Below are 16,384 nucleotides of genomic sequence, written 5' to 3'. Positions count from 1 at the left end.
TAAGCATAAATGCTGAGAGAAATAGCACTCTGACAGCGTGGGCCACACAAATGGTGCATTTTGTCTTCTGAAAGGCCTCCAGCCATGCTAAAGGCTTTCTACTTTGGGTTTCTTCAAGAGGACCTTGTCCTTGAGGTTTATGAGATTTTTAGACAGAATCCTTCCATCTCAGCCCATTTTGTCTTTAGCTACTTTGAAATGGGAACCTCACATTTGCAAATCAAAAAACTTTGATTAGACAATGGGTCATCCCACCTCAAATCCATTGTGAAATGAGGTCAACTTAAAATATTTTTTAATGAGTCATAATATAAAATTAAAGTGTATTCTCATAGTTAATGGATTAACTCTTGTGCCTACTGTTCTTTAATTGAAAAGTGAGTGAATTAAATGTTATATTTTTCTATGAACAATTGGTCCCCCAGGATCAGTACCAGCCCCATGCTTCTCTAATCCCATACCCACACATACCATTAAAGAAGATTAGCTTTCAGAGTCCAAGGAAGAACATAGAAAGTATATTTGTCTCAAAAACATGATTAAACAAGTATATGTAGAACATAATTGTTTCACTTTTTGAAATCAGTTATAATTGCTTGTACAGTAAGATTCTGTCTTTTACAAAATATGACAAAACAGGCATCGATTTTATTCTACTTTCTTTTGAAAATAGCACCTCAATTTCCTCCTGCTTTGGAAATAGTCAGCTAAGCCTGTGAATCAAGGTGCCAGGCCCTTCCCTCACCTTAGGAGGGAGCAAGTACTCAGAAGCTACCCTTTGTGATACTGAGTAGAGGGAGAAAAAGACCAAAAACCCCCTGGAGTTCAATGATACAGGAACTGAGACCACCTTTCAGATCCTCCTGGTTCTTCCCCCCCCCCCCCCCCACCCTGCTCCCAAAGCTAGCTGAGTTCTTTCCAGTAAATTTTCTTTCTGATTAGCCAATGCCTATTTCTATGGCTTAGATCAAAAACTCCTGGGGCACCTGGGTGGCTCGGTTAAGTGTCTAACTTCAGCTCAAGACATGATCCTGTAGTTCATGGGTTCCAGCCCCACGTCAGGCTCTGTGCTGACAGCTCAGAGCCTGGAACCTGTTTCAGATTCTCTGTCTCCCTCTCTCTCTGCCCCCACCCCCACCCCGACTCATGCTCTGTCTGTCTCTCTCAAAAATAAATAAACATTAAAAAAAAATCTAATAATACTATGTGAACTTTTAAAACTGCACCTTTTGGGGCACCTGGATGGCTCATCAGTTTCAGTTAGGGTCATAATCTCACAGTTTGTGAGTTTGAGCCCAGTACCAGGCTCAGAACCTGCTTCAGATTCTCTTTCTGCCCCTCCCTCCCTCAAAAATAAAGTTATTAATTAAAAACTGCACTTTCCAGAGAAAAATACTAACTTCTTTTTTTAAGTTTATTCATTTTTTTGAGAGAAAGAGAAAGTGTGAGTAGATAGGGATAGAGAGGGAGAGAGAGAATCCCAAGCAGGCTCCGCCTTGTCTGCTCGAACCTACCGTGAGATCATGACCTGACTGAAGTGGGACGCTTAACCGACTAAGCCACCCAGGCACCCCGAAAAATATTAACTTCTGATTTCAAAAATAACATATTCTCTTTACACAATATTTAGAAAATACAAAAAAACATTTTTAAAGAATCACCCATGACAATATTTCCAAGAAAAACTATTGTCAATATTTTGATATATTTTCTTTATTAATAAATATTTTTATATGATTGATATAAATCTCTGCAGACTTCATTCTGCAGAGAAAAAATGTAAACCTATTATATCTTTCATTTCTAGTGCCCCTAAGCTTTGCACGGTGGCAGTATCATAGCCAACAAGGTTTATCCGAGGCATGGTTATTGCTAATTGAAAACTTCTCCAGGGGCGCCAGGGTGACTCAGTCGGTTAAGCGTCTGACTTTGGCTCAGGTCATGACCTCACCCCTTGTGTGTTCCAGCCTCACATAGGGTTCTGTGCTGACCACTCAGAGCCTGGAGGCTGCTTCAGATTCTGTGTCTCCCTCTCTCTGCTCTTCCCCCCCCGACTCTGTTTCTCTCTCTCTCAAAAATAAATAAAAACATTAAAAAAAAAAAAAAAAAGGAATCAAGGAGAAGAAGGAGAAGAAGAAGAAGGAGAAGAGGAAAATACAACTTTTCCAGTGCCCCAAAATAGTGCCAAGAAATCCTCTATTAGAACAGAGGCAAGTCCATCTCAAATTTCCAGGCTGTGGTTATCAGTCAAGATTCCAACCTCATAGCCCCATATCTCAAGCCCTTCAGTGTTTTCCTTTTCAACCAAATATCAGTCTTCATTTCTATTCTTATAAGGCAAACATGCCTGCATGTTCTCTTACATTCCTAAGTCACTCCCAACTCCAAACAATCTCAAAAGGCCATTCCCATCATATAAACCTCACCTTCCATCCACCAGATCAAATTACTTCATAGTTAAGTAGAATTCAACTCCTTATGAAATCTGCCCCCACTTAGTGGTAGGCATGCATATCCAGTAATTGTCTCTTTCACATTCAGTCATTTTTAGCCTCTAAAAACTTTGCTTCCGTGATGAAATATCCCTTTCCAGTGAATCTATAATGGGTGAAACACTGAACTTAATGTTCAGAAACAGGGAATAGATACTAACAGATTCATCAGATATCTACTTAGGTTTTATTATGCAGAATCAATTGATTCAGCCACAAATATCTATTGAGCACATCTCCTGTTAAGGCACCTGTGTTCATGGTTCCTGCCCTAAAAGTGCAACTGTAAGAAATAGACAGAGGTAAGAACTCAGGTCGGAGTGAATTAAATGCTATAATTCCAACAAAGTGTGGCATGCATACAGACCATAAATAAAAGCCTCTTCCAGAGCTATTTTTTCTTTTCTTTTTCTTTCTTTTCTACAATGGTAACACTAGGACAAAACTTCTAGGAACAAAAACTAGTTATGTTAATCAAGACTGAATGTCTTATATCCAAATCATTTATTTGAATGAGGCCAAGACTCTGGACGAATAGGTTTTTGAAGTCATGCTTAACCACATGGTACAGCTGCTGTGGAAAACAGTTTGGTAGTTCCTCAAAACATTAAACAGAATTGCCATATGATTCAGCATTTCTGCTCCCAGGTACATACAAAAAAAAAAAAAAAAAGGAATTGAAAGCAGGGACTCAAACCGATACTTGTGTACCAATGCTCCTAGTAACACAATAGTCAAAAGGTGACAATAAAACAAGTGTCCATCAACAGATAAGTGGATAAACAAACTGTGGTATATACATTCAGTGGAATATTATTCAGCCTTAAAAAGGAATAACATTCTGATGCATGCTGCAGCATGGATGAACCTTGAAAATATTATGCTAAGTGAAATAAGCCATACACAAAAGGGCATATATTTCATGGTTACAGGAAGTAGAATAGAGCTTACCAGAACTGAAGGGCAGGAGGATGGAGAGTTATTGTTTAATAGGTAGAGTTTCTGTTTGTGATGATGAAAAATCTCTGGAAGTGGATAGTGGTGATATTTGCAGAGTTATGAGTACTTAATGCCACTAAACTTAAAAATGGTTGAAATGATAAACTTTATGTTATGTATGTTTTACCACAATAAAAAAGTCTATACTTAAGTAACAAACAGAGGAATAGTTCAAAATGTTGATAAGTTGCTCTCACAAGTCTAAATATGATCAAAATTAAATGTCCAATACATGCATTCTAAGGCTATGAGTTGCATGCGTCCTCACTTTAGGAAATCTAAGAGAAGTGCAAAAATAAATTAAGAGGCAATTGCATATAGAAGGATCTATTTCACAGAGGGATTTATCCAAGCATCCCTTTAAATAAGGAGCTTCCCTAGTAAACTTAAGAGTGGAAACACTCCACTATTGAGAGCAGGAACACTCTCGGGAAAGAACTATCAGGAAGCTGGGGTCCCTCTCCAGTGCACAGTCTCAGATAGGAGACCAGCCACCTGTGTCTTTCTCTTTCCAGAGGAAACTCTGGCCCCTCTCAAGACTCCCATGAGAATCCAACACATCTGAGGTGATTTGGGGATGTGTGGTTGAGGGCATATAGCTACGTTCTAAGCTGGCAACCTGAGTTTTCCTTTCAGTGGTTCAGCTGCCTTTTCCATCAGACCGTAGACTCCTTGAAGGCAGGATCAGGTTGTCCTTGTAGTATGTTGCAAGTACTCTATACATGCTGGGTACATAATATTATTTACTGAATAAGTGAATGAATGGATTAACTTTAGTGAAATGACAAGGGAAGGTCAAACAGCTCTGAAATTCTAATATGTAGGAAATCTTATTTGAATCATAAAGTTCAAATGACATATACAACCCTAGAGAAATACTTCTCAAAGCATAAAATGAAAAAAAATCTGTGTTCAAGTTTATTCTATCTACGAACGAGACATATTTTCTACTGTGTTTGTAATTCTGCCGCTTACCCATATGTACCACATTCACTAAGTTCACAATAAATACTGTTGACAGAATGAATGACAAGGCAAAAAATAGCTTGCAGTACTTTCATTTTTTACAAGTGTGGAAAGCATATTAAACCATCTGCTGATTAAAAATATGCGTGTTTTGACTTGCATATGAATCAAATTAACATACATAAATCCAGCATCTTCACATCACTAGATTCACAGCCATAGCCAATGTAATTTTCCATGTTTCTTCAAATTCATCAATTTCAGTGACATAATTAAGTTATTAGGCATAAAGTACACAGCAGTGATATATAACTAAAAGCTAACTTTTGTTTTATTTCAATTCAATGATTGCTTATCCTCTAAAAATAAAAAGGTGTAAGATTGTTGGAAATCTAAAATTTTATGTTCAAATTTGCTCTATAAATACCTAACATCACCATGGAAAACTAAAATTTGAGGTACAGAACAGGAACTATTACCCCTCAGTATGATGAATTAGGATTAACTGAAATACTGTACGTTGAACAATAGCACCCTGCTGCCTATATAACTCCAGAAACAACTTGCAAACTTCAGTTTCTACCTGCTTCTGCTGGCCCATTACCACCTACCTCTCTCCAAGACCCTATCCGGAGCAGGGAAGATATTCTGTGAAGTAAAGGAACAACTCTGTACACTGTTACACTAATGGACCAAGCAACCACGCTGGGAGGAGGAACACATCCAAATTGCAAACCTAGGTCAGACAGAACACCAGGTCTGGGCCAAGACAATTAAGATAGGGTCAATCGCGGGGCACCTAGGTGGCTCAGTCAGTTAAGCATCCAACTCTTGATATGAGCTCAGGTCTTGATCTCATGGTCATGAGTTCAAGCCCTGCATTGGGTTACATGCTGAGCATGGAACCTACTTAAAAAAAAAGAAAAGAAAAAAGACAAGGTCAATCTCTGTTACTAAGAGACACCTATCTATTCCTTCCTCTTAACTCATCAGTCCCTCAGGATCCACCACCATCTGGAGCACCATTCCAGGACCAAGAATGTAGCCCAGGTGGAAACTCTAGTACCTTGCTATTGATATACCTCTGGCACTATAAACCTGCCACCATATAAATGCCCAGCACCTTGGTCATTGGGTCCTCCCAGGATTGCTGGCACTGAGCCACTGAGAACAATAGAAGTCTCTCTAAAGCGGTGTTTCCTAGCTTTGTCTGGTGATAAGAATCATCTAGGGCTATTGATATAAACACAGATTTTCCTAGACAAAAATATTTAGGAGATATATCTGGGGTCCAGGAATCTGAATTTGTAACAAGTACCCAGGTGATGCTCTTCACCAGGGAATTTGGGGAAATACTGAGTTCAGTACACTCTTCAACGTGTTCCTACAGTCTCCTAGTAGGGGGACAGGGGGAGTTGCCCTGTGTGGATTCAAGCCTTGTCATCTTCAGGGATAATGAACTAGGTGTCCTTTGTACACTGAGAAGTCTTTGTAAATCCAAGGCATGCCATCATTATCATGATTATATACCTTTAGCCACAGCCTCCAGGACAATACGCAAAGCTGGGTGAACTTCTTCTCAACACACAGGGCTGAATGACCAGTTGAGGGAGGATGAAGGGTGGCCAAAGGCAGAGGAGAGAGGAAGGAGAAGGAATAAAATCTGGAGCGAGAAATTAATACTTATGTATTTCAATCCACAGCTGCTTTGGCTGCTGATATAAATCAAAGGAAGAAGGAGAGAGATTGAGGGAGAAAATGTAAACAACATGAATTTTTCAGATATTAAAAACTGAATGTGTTAGCTGAATTATTCATTTATTGAACTTCCAATTTATTTTTCAGTACTACTACGTGAATAAATGTGAGTTGGGCTCTGAGATACAAGTAGGTATTAAGATAAGCACCTATGATGGGTAGCCACACAAAGTAGGGCGCCTGTGAATTTTAGTCATCTACATGAGGTTGCCACAGCTGGGAAAAAGATTCCATTCTGTCAGTGTGGGTGCTGACTTACCATAAATTAAAGATGAATGTACTTAGAGCACAGTCTCCCCCGTGGACACAAAGCCCAGGCCCTTCCTTACAATATTGATAAAGAAAATTTGCAATGATGCCAGAAATGAAAGATCTGTATATTCTTGCAGGGAGCTGGGAGATAATTTAGAGACAACAACCACTCTCTTTCTGAGACTTGAAAAAGAAGTTGTGACTTACATAGTACTCTGCAGAATCACGTGGCATTAAGAAAAGGAAAATCGTGCTCCAGTCACCTTCAAAAGATAATTCAATCTTCTGAATTCAATCATATTCTGAGTGAATATGTTCCTGCATACTAATGGAGAAATGGACTGGCTTTTCCTGATCCCATCTAAAGGCATGATTATACAACCAAATATTAGCAACTCAACTCAGCAAAGACACGTTGTACAGATAAATAGCATGAATGAGTAGAGCAGGTAAATCTCCTAGATGGAGTTGTTTGGGAAGAATCCTTCAAGTTTCTGAATACATTTTGAAAGACACAGGAATTCAAACTTAACTCTCCTCAGGTCAGAAATGTATCTTAGCCCTTTAAGAAGGTGTAGTTCCTCCCATTGTAACAAATATTGCAACGAGCTGGGGTGCAGTCAGGAGATGGCTTTGGGATCATCAGGAAGTGTATTAAATGCCGAATATGCCCCCCAAAGCACCCTCTTTTGACAGCCACATGAAATATGCAAAAGGCACTTAATAATTCTCATTTTCAATTACAATTCCTTAGGTGTCATTCCTTTTTTCTCAGATATGTACAAGAAAAAACGTATGTCCATGGTCATCCCGCTGATAAAATTTCAATCACAGAAACTTTCCCTTTAAAACTAACAAGGCTTTTTATCTCCCTGAGTTAGCCAGATAACGATTGCACAGGCCACTCGGAATCACCGGGGAGAGCTGAAACTGGAGCAGCGCGGATAAATGAGATCCCTGTAGATAAACCACATAATTCAGGGCAGCCAGGAGGTACAGACTCTTCCCTCACTTAACCTTGTAGCAAAGCTCCTGTGGGTAATTTGACTCCCTGTGAGCTTTTCTCTGTTGGAATGGAAGGTGGGTTGTAGGGAGGGAGATGTTAGCGGGGGAGGCAACATCCTGGGAAGGAAGGAACACTGGATAAGGACATAGGAGAGCTACCCTAATTTGCCCACCTTTGCTCAATGACTTTGCAACTGAAAAACCTTAGCTTCCTTACCGAGAAGGGGGGAGACTGAACCTGCGGAAAAGAGATCTTGACGTGGAAGAACTCTCCAAATCCCTGCTGGGGACAGTGGGAAAGTAAGCAGGTTCCAGGCTGTGGCTATCACCAAACAGTATTCTGTCTGTCTGTTTACATGTTAGGATTTCATACAGGATTTCATTTTCTACAGCGTATCCCGTACTGAAAGAAAGTTTGCAACCCCTGGATTAAAAGAATGGTTTACTTTCAGTTAACAGTCAATAATAAAAGGGATATAGACCTGCTAAAGTGACTAGAAGGTTCTCAAAGTATTAGCTACATATTGGTAGAATCTACAAAACGAAGAGATGCTCAATGGATGTGAGAGAGGAAATTTAAAGAGAACCTCTGAGGGTTAGGAAAAAAAGCTACATCATTCTTTCTTCCTCCCTTCTCAAGGCAAATTTTTACCCCTGCCCCAGTGTCTCTCAGCTCTGGCTGCCCACGAGAATCACCTGTGCAACCATTAAATTATACAGGGTCTGGGCTCCACGTCTGGGGATTCTGACGGAGCTTTTTCAGCTATTCCAGTTGTGTGTGTGTGTGTGTGTGTGTGTGTGTGTGTGTGTGTGTGTGTGTATTTAAGGATCCATAGCTGACTTTGATGTATAACTACGATTGACAATCTCTGCTTGGCTTCAGTTCTTGGTCTTTCCTAAGACCACTCTCATAAAAGACATTAACGACCTCCCCAATGTCAGTTATCATTTTTGGGCAGATGACTCCAAATCACACTCTCTAGAAACAACCACCTTCCGTCTGGGTGTCTCAGCTCTTTGCCCACCAGCCAGCCTTGCTTCCAGTATCACTCCATCTGTTAGGGCAAAGTCCTTCTAGTGGCTCAGGCTCTCAGTGACCCAAAGGCATCTCTGATTCTGCCACTCCCTGTGCAGCCAGCATCCTATCCGCACAAGCTTAACAAACCTACCCCTGTATCTGATCTTAAACCAGGTCCCAGCTTTCCATGCCTACTGCCACTCTTGAAATCAGGCTCCCTTTATTTCTTGTCCACGATGTATATAGTCACTTACAGGAGTCTCATTCTCCCATCTTTACCCTCTTTGATCTACCCTAATCTGACTTAACTAACCCCTTGTTTAGATAACTACAAATAAGTAACCCCACAGCCTACCCTTTCAAAATAAACCCCTCCATCTATCTTTTAGGTTCCACAATAGAAACCCAATCTAAGTTTCCAGCCTGATCTTTGATTACACAGCAGCATGAACACAATCCACCAACCAAAGAGCATTGTTGTTTCTTTTGTAAACATATCCTAGGCTTTCCTAATTATGCGCCCCTATTGTTCTCTCCCTCTCCAAGACCCTCCTCCCCATTCGATGCCACCTCCTCTGAAAGGCTCTCCAGAATTCTCCAAGTGAATATGAAGCATACTGAAAAACATCGTGCTTGATCCTCTTTCATAGTAGTCATTATACCCTGTCTTGTGGTGTGGCTATCTATGGCTATCTCTTATCACCTTTACCAAGCTGCTGCTTCTTCAGAGCCCTGACCTGGGAGCCTTGTAACTGCACAGAAAGAGAGGGGTCTTTGGAACCAGAAAACCCTATATTTAAATCCCAGCTCTGCCACCCAACATCTGTTTGAGCTGGTTCAAATTATTTAACCCTTCTCTGTTCTAGTTTCCCAATCTGTAAAATGGGAATATTAATATCCAGTTCCTAGGATTAGTGTGACGTCTGAATGAGATGTAAGGTGTCTGACACAAGAAAGGCTCTTAACAAATGGTAGTTCCCATTAACGAAGGTCAAATGGGGACTCCACACACTTTTATCTATAATGGAAGATGATGTGCTGCTAACCCAGCCTAATGGGAACCTTCCTCTACAAATATTTGCCAGCTGGTCTTTGTTACTTATTAAGAAGATGGCAAGGTATTTTTGAGACAAGACTCTGAAGCAGGGAAGTAATGGCTTCTTCCTTATTATCTGTTGGCCAGTAATAATAAGTGTTAGTACTAATAGTGAAATAGCAAGGGGACAGGAAAGGGAAGAAAAGGCAGCAAGAAAACCCTGAACTAAAATGTCCAGCAATACATAGTGAGAGACATAAAATGCCCACAACTTTGCAAAGCAAATATCAAGTTACATTATGCGGTAATGGAATAAGCCATATTCAGGAGGGTGGAAATCATTAAATAATAGGAGAGTTATTAGAATAATACATCAAATCATTATGTCAAATACAAAAAATATATAATTGCTTCTATATACAATACATTTGATAAGATTTAACACCAATCCCTAATAGCATTATTTTAAGAGTAGAAATAGAAAAAATATTTTCTTAATATAACAAGTATAAAATTAAAATCAATAGCCATCATTATATTTAATAGTAAAGCATTAGTGATAGCCCCATTAAAATACATACAAAAGAAGGAAAACTATTTAATATTGTTCTGAAAGTTATAACCAGTGCAATAAGACATGATACAAAATTAAAGGTATATTATTAATAATGAAGAGATAAAATGGCACTTATTTTTAAATGAAGTCATTATACAATTGCAAGTTCAAAGAAATAACTTAAAAATTGATTGAGCACAGGAGATGGATGCAAGATAAACAAACAGGCATCAAAAGCACCCCAACATAATTGAAATAATCAGTTGGAAACTTTTAAAATTCATATTAATATGTAGTTCTAAAAAAGATTGAGATGGTTGTTAGAAAAAGTGAATACAGAGAGCCCATACACTGTTACAACAACAAAAATATCTTAGAAGTAGATTTAATGTATGCTATCTTTCATCTATTTAAACAAAGGAGCAAAATTTTATTGAAATATATTTATTAGAGCTTGAGAAAATGGAAAAACACATTGTGCTACTGAACACAAAGACATTGTTCTAAATGTTTAAATATTTTTTAAATAATAAAGGTTTAATCAAGACACTCAACAAGTATTTACTGAACATTTATTACATGCCTAGCAAAGTTTTAGGGGATAACCATACAAAGAATGAATAACACAAAGACTGCCCACACGGTGTTTAGATTCTTATGGAGCTGACACATCAAATAAAGCCTTCCTATAACATAACGTCAGGTGTATTGAATATAATATGTGCATTGAAGAAAAATAAAACAGGGCTAAGCAAGAGAGAATGAAAGGAGGAGAATATTGTTTAGAATGAAGTGGTCAGGAAAGGTCTTTGAGGAAGTAACATGTGAACAGAGAGTTAAATAAAGTGCAGTGGAAAGCCATGTGGCTGTCTGAAGGAATGGTGTTTTTGCAGAGGGAATAGCAAATGCAAACACCCAGACATGAAGCCATGCTTGATGTCTACCAAGAACAGTAAGTAACCCGGTGTTATTGAGATAGAGCAAGTGAAGACTAGTAGGAGATATGAGACAGATCCTATAGGGCCTTGTGGACCATATAAGCTCTGGATTTTATCTTAAATCTGATGGTAGCCATTGGAAAATTTTGATCAGGTGAGGACGTGATTTAATTCCATTAAAAAAATTTTTGTCTGGGGGCAGCTGGGCGGCTCAGTCAGTTAAGCATCCAACTTCGGCTCAGGTCATGATTTCACAGTTCTTAAGTTTGAGCCCCCCACCAGGGGAGCTTGAGCCCCACTTTGGGTGAGCTTGAGCCCCACTTTAGGCTCTACACCCTCTTTCTCTCTCTTTCTTTCTCCCTCTCTCTCTGCCCCTCACTCACTCATGCTCTCTCTCTCAAAAAAACAAAAAAATTACATTAAAAAAAAGTTTGGTCTCAGTGCTGAGAACAGATAGGGTGGAGATGAGGGGGAAGTAGTAAGAGCAGTTAGAAGGCTATTTCAGTAATTCAGGCTGGAAAAAATGGGCTTGTGTTGGGGTAGGAGGGGCAGGGGAATCCGAAGTAGAGTCCAGATCTATACAGAAATAGACAAAAGATTTGCTGATGGGTTGGGTAAGAGGAGTGAGAAAAAGAACGATACCAAGGCTGGCCCCTAGGTTTTTGTCTGGAAGCAACTGGTTGGATCTTAGTGTTCATAACTGAGATGGCAGAGACTGCAGAAGGAGCAGGAGTTAGGAACTGAAATGAAGAGCTGTGTTTTGAACATATTAAGTTTGCATTGTCTATCAGATGCCAAGTGGAGATGTTGAACAGGCAGTTGCTATGCATCTGAGACTCAGGGGTACTTCTTGGGCCATCAGCAGATAGGTGGAATGTAGAGTCAGTGGGATTGGATACGGTCATCTATGGGGAGAATGCCACAAAGAGATGTCTAGGGGTCACCAAAATTTAGAGTTTGGGACAAGGATGAAAATCCAGCAGAGAAGACTGAAAGGGGGCAGCTGGCACAATAGGGGAGAAACTTGGAGACTTGAGTCTTAGATGCCAAATAAGTAGTTTACTATAACTCCCATCAAAATATCAGTGATTTGTTTTCATTAAGTAACAAAATCATTCTAAAACATACTGGAAAAATTTAATTCACACCTAGGATAATAGACCATCCCACCACATAATTCTTTTGTAACCACTGATAAAGACATGATGTTTTTATGACTTGGTAAATGAAAATGAACTCCTATATATAATCTATATAATCCTTCCATCTTTATACAGACACACTTGTTTCAGTCACCTAGCTGGTGCCCTTGTAGCAAGATAACAGAATGTAGCCTGTGCTCGAGAAAATTTTGCCCAAGAAATGTTGCTTTTGATACTCACAAATTGATCCTATTTCATATAAGTATTCATTATGCCATAAGAAAACATAATAAGCCATCGGGCAGGGATGAATTATTTAATAAATGGTATTGGGACAAGTGTCTAGAAATATGAAAACTAAATTGATTTCTTTATCCCACACACCAAAGTAAATTCCACGTTGATTAAAAAGTTAAGTATCTAAAATTCCAATAATAGAAACATGTTAAGAAACTATGGACATCTATTTGTAAAACTACTATAAGAGGGAAGATTACCTAAGCCTAGAAATAAACAGGAGAAATTATAAAGCAAAAGATTAGCAGATTTGAATCTATAAAAATGATTTTTCTATGCACAAAAAGCCATGAGGTAAATATTAAAATGGAAAAATGTTTTAAATAAAATATAAAAGTTAATATATCATCTACATAAATAGTTCATGCAAACTGATATGAAAAGTCCTAGGGCCCAATGATAACTGCTCAATAGAATACTCATAAAAGAGATCATTACCCAAAAGAGAAAATCCATCTGGTCAGCTCATATGCAAACACGCTGATTCTTGATAATAATCAAAGAAATACCACAACAAATTGTTATAATTTTTCAGCAATACTATTACCAAAGATTTGTTTTTAAAAATCATAACATGCAGTCAAGAAGAGTTCAGTAAGGATGGTCTTCTTTTGTCCTGATGGTACACATTTAGACAAACAATTTGAGCATCTCCACTTGTAGACTATCATAAAGAAATAATCCTTACGTGGAGAAAAATTATGATTTAAATAAATAAATAATATGATTATTTATAATAGCCTTTAAATAGAAATAATATAAATGCTTTACAGATATACTGGACTTGAAATAATTAAATTAGAAAATAGCCTTCCCTGTTTTAACCAGAAATAATTCTTCTTTTTTCTTTCTTTCTTTTTTTTTTTTTGAGAGAAAGAGAGAGCATGAATTTACATAAGTCAGGGGAGGGAGGAGGAGGGGGAGAGGGGAGAAAGAGAGAGAGAAGGAGAATCTTAAGCAGGCTCCACACTCAGTGTAGAGCAAGACACAAGGTTCGATCCCACGACCCTAGGATCATGCCCTGAGCGGAAATCAAGAGTCCAATGCTCCACTGACTGAACCACAGGTGTCCCACAGCCAGAAATAATTCTTAATGTTACAAAGGAAGCTTCACTGTGTGCATATTTCTGCCCAGTGGGGATCTCTTTGTAGCTCTGACCCCAATCAGTAAGTTACTCTGTCCACCAAAAGGAGAATTTAGCTGCCATCCGTGCAATGTGGGCAGAAGATAGAGACTGCTGACCAGGGAACACAGAGAACGCAGAGTAAAAGACTAGAGAACTCCAGGGTCATGCAAATAAAAGGGAGGTTCCTCGGCACTAGGCATCTTTGCAGAGCTTATTGAAACAAAGTCTCCTTTGTGATGAAATTGATAAAGAGTATTATTTTGGGCAAACTCAAAGCAAACACAGGCTTTCTGCTGAGAAATCAGGGTCACAATAAAAGAAAATGACATTCCTGCAAACACTGGCATAGAAAACGAACAAGCTAAAGGTCATCAACAGAATTCAGGGGACACCCAAAGTAGAGGAATCTCGACCAGACCAGAGACTGCTCACTCAGTGACATTTCATATACATTCATTTATTCCCTCATTCACTCTTTCATTAATTTAGTAGTTGATTCATTATGTGTCTATTGAGTAACAGATATATGCCAGGCACTAAGCAAGTGTTGGGGGTTACCTTAATGAAACAAAGCTCTGCTTTCATAGAACATAAAATAGTAGCAAAGTAGCATTGAAGCAATAATAACACAAATTGTTATTTAAGTTCAAGTTCAGGGGCGACTGGGTGGCTCAGTCAGTTGAACGTCGACTTTGGCTCAGGTCATCATCTCGCGGTTTGTGGGTTTGATCCCCGCGTCGGGCTCTGTGCTGACAGCTCAGTCTGGAGCCTGCTTCAGATTCTGTGTCTTCCTTTCTCTCTCTGCCCCTCCCCCACTCACACTCTGTCTCTCTCTCCTTCAAAAATAAATAAACATCAAAAAAAAATTTAAGTTCAAATTCAAAAGTGGTAAGTATAACCAAAAAAAAAAAAAAAGTTTTAAAATCTGTGAGAGCAAATGACAGGAGGACCTAACCTAACTAAGGGCATCAGAGAATCCCTCTTTGGTTTCTATGAGGCTTGAAATTGTAAATGAAATTGAAAGGTGAAAAAGATTTAGTTAGGGTAAGGATTTTTACCAATTCCTTAGGGGAGAAGGAATTGGAAAACTTGTTTGTGATTTACTGAATATATAATTCACATATGCTTTCTATGTAGTTAAGTGTAATAATAGTTTCTGTTCAATTGTCTGAATTCCATCATTTTCAACAAATTGTGTTATTTTTATAAAGATCTAAATTATTCTTTTGGATAGATTTTCAGTTTGGGCAATCCTTTCCATCTATTTAGTCAAGATTCTGGTATTGCCAACACTTCTGTCTGGTATTCTAACCATCACCAACTATAAACATTTTAGTATAGGCATTTCAAGATCATGCATTCATTTAAAACAAGAAGACGAGTATTGAATGCTAAGCTATTAACGTGCTAAGCTCTATTTTTATAACTGAAGTTGCTGTGGACAGGAAGACAGATAAGGTTCCTGACCTTATAGGGTTTACATTCCAGTATTAACTTAGATTTTATGTTTCTAATGTTCTAATTAACATTTCCAACAGCAATATATAGGAATGACCACTTCACTGTATTCTCATCAGCACGGGGTGTTATTATTGCTTGTTTGTATAATGAGGAAAAGTACAAAAAAATAAGGCACTGTTACGGATTGAATTGTGTCCCCCCCCCCCCAAAATAACATGTTAAAGTCCCTATCCCCATTACCTCAAAATGTGATCTTATTTGGAAGTAGCGTTTTTGCAGCTGTAATTAATTAGTTAAGATGAGGTCATTAGGGTGGGCCCTAGTCCAGCATAACTGGTGTCCTTTGACAAAGGGGAAAGTTGGACACAGATACACACAGAGGAAAAACAACATGTGAACATCAAGGTAGAGATTGGGGTTATGCAGCTGCAAGACAAACAGCACCAAGGATTGCCAGCAAATCACCAGAAGCTGGCAGACAGGCATGGACAGATGATCCCTCACAGCCCTCAGATGGAGTAACCCTGCCCACAGGGTGATCTCAGACATCTAGTCTCCAGAACTCTGCAACAATATATTTCTGTTGTTTCAACCACCCATTGTGTGGTTCTTTGTTATGACAGCCTGAGCAAACTAATACAGATGTGCTTCTTACTCTGGATTCCCCTGAAAGAAAGGAGACTTTGGTGGTCATTCATGTTTGTTCAACACTTGCGCTCAAGATGTAAACCTTGCTCTCAGAAGTATCACGATGTTTCGTTAGTTTGTTTTTTCTCATTTTCCCTGTGGGTTTAGATACAAATGATAATCAAACAAACCAAAGGCCTTCAATGAACAATAAAGGTCTCCATCATAGGTTGCCAAATTGGGGTAATCAATGATAACTGGATGCAGGAGTGGATCTAGCTTTTGTGGGGCTTGACGTTTATCTAATCTTCTCTAAGAATAAAATTATAAATACAAAATTAGGGAATAAAAGTTAGCATTTATTTAGAATAGAAAGAAAGTAAAACAAATTACAAATATTAGAAAGATGATAAACACTACAAATGCCCCTAAGTCTAGAAATATATAACATTCTTGTTTTAATTATCTCACATCCCTTTATGATTTTTTTCTTACATATTTTGGCTGCGTATTCTTTGATCATCTCTTCCTAGGACATCAATTTTGTAACATGGCTTTCCACATAGAGAAAAAAAAATTAGTTGTCTTCCTCTGGCACGGTTGGTCAAAATTTGTGTTTCATTATTGATAGATGGGTTGCATAAAACATTTAACTTCACACATAGATGTTAACTCGCTGCCACAGGATTGAGCCAGAAACATGGGAATTC

At 38.6% G+C, this 16,384-nt stretch overlaps 1 pseudogene; it reads left to right on the top strand.

The window, feature by feature from the left end:
• Nucleotides 1-1,815: 1,815 nt before the first annotated feature.
• Nucleotides 1,816-1,948, top strand: LOC113601007 (uncharacterized; annotated as a pseudogene).
• Nucleotides 1,949-16,384: the final 14,436 nt, after the last annotated feature.

This window comes from Acinonyx jubatus, chromosome B1 (assembly GCF_027475565.1).
Source record: "Acinonyx jubatus isolate Ajub_Pintada_27869175 chromosome B1, VMU_Ajub_asm_v1.0, whole genome shotgun sequence".
In the NCBI taxonomy this organism is placed as follows: domain Eukaryota; kingdom Metazoa; phylum Chordata; class Mammalia; order Carnivora; family Felidae; genus Acinonyx; species Acinonyx jubatus.
The sequence above is the reverse complement of the archived record's forward strand: the minus strand, read 5'-3'. Positions and strand labels throughout refer to the sequence as shown.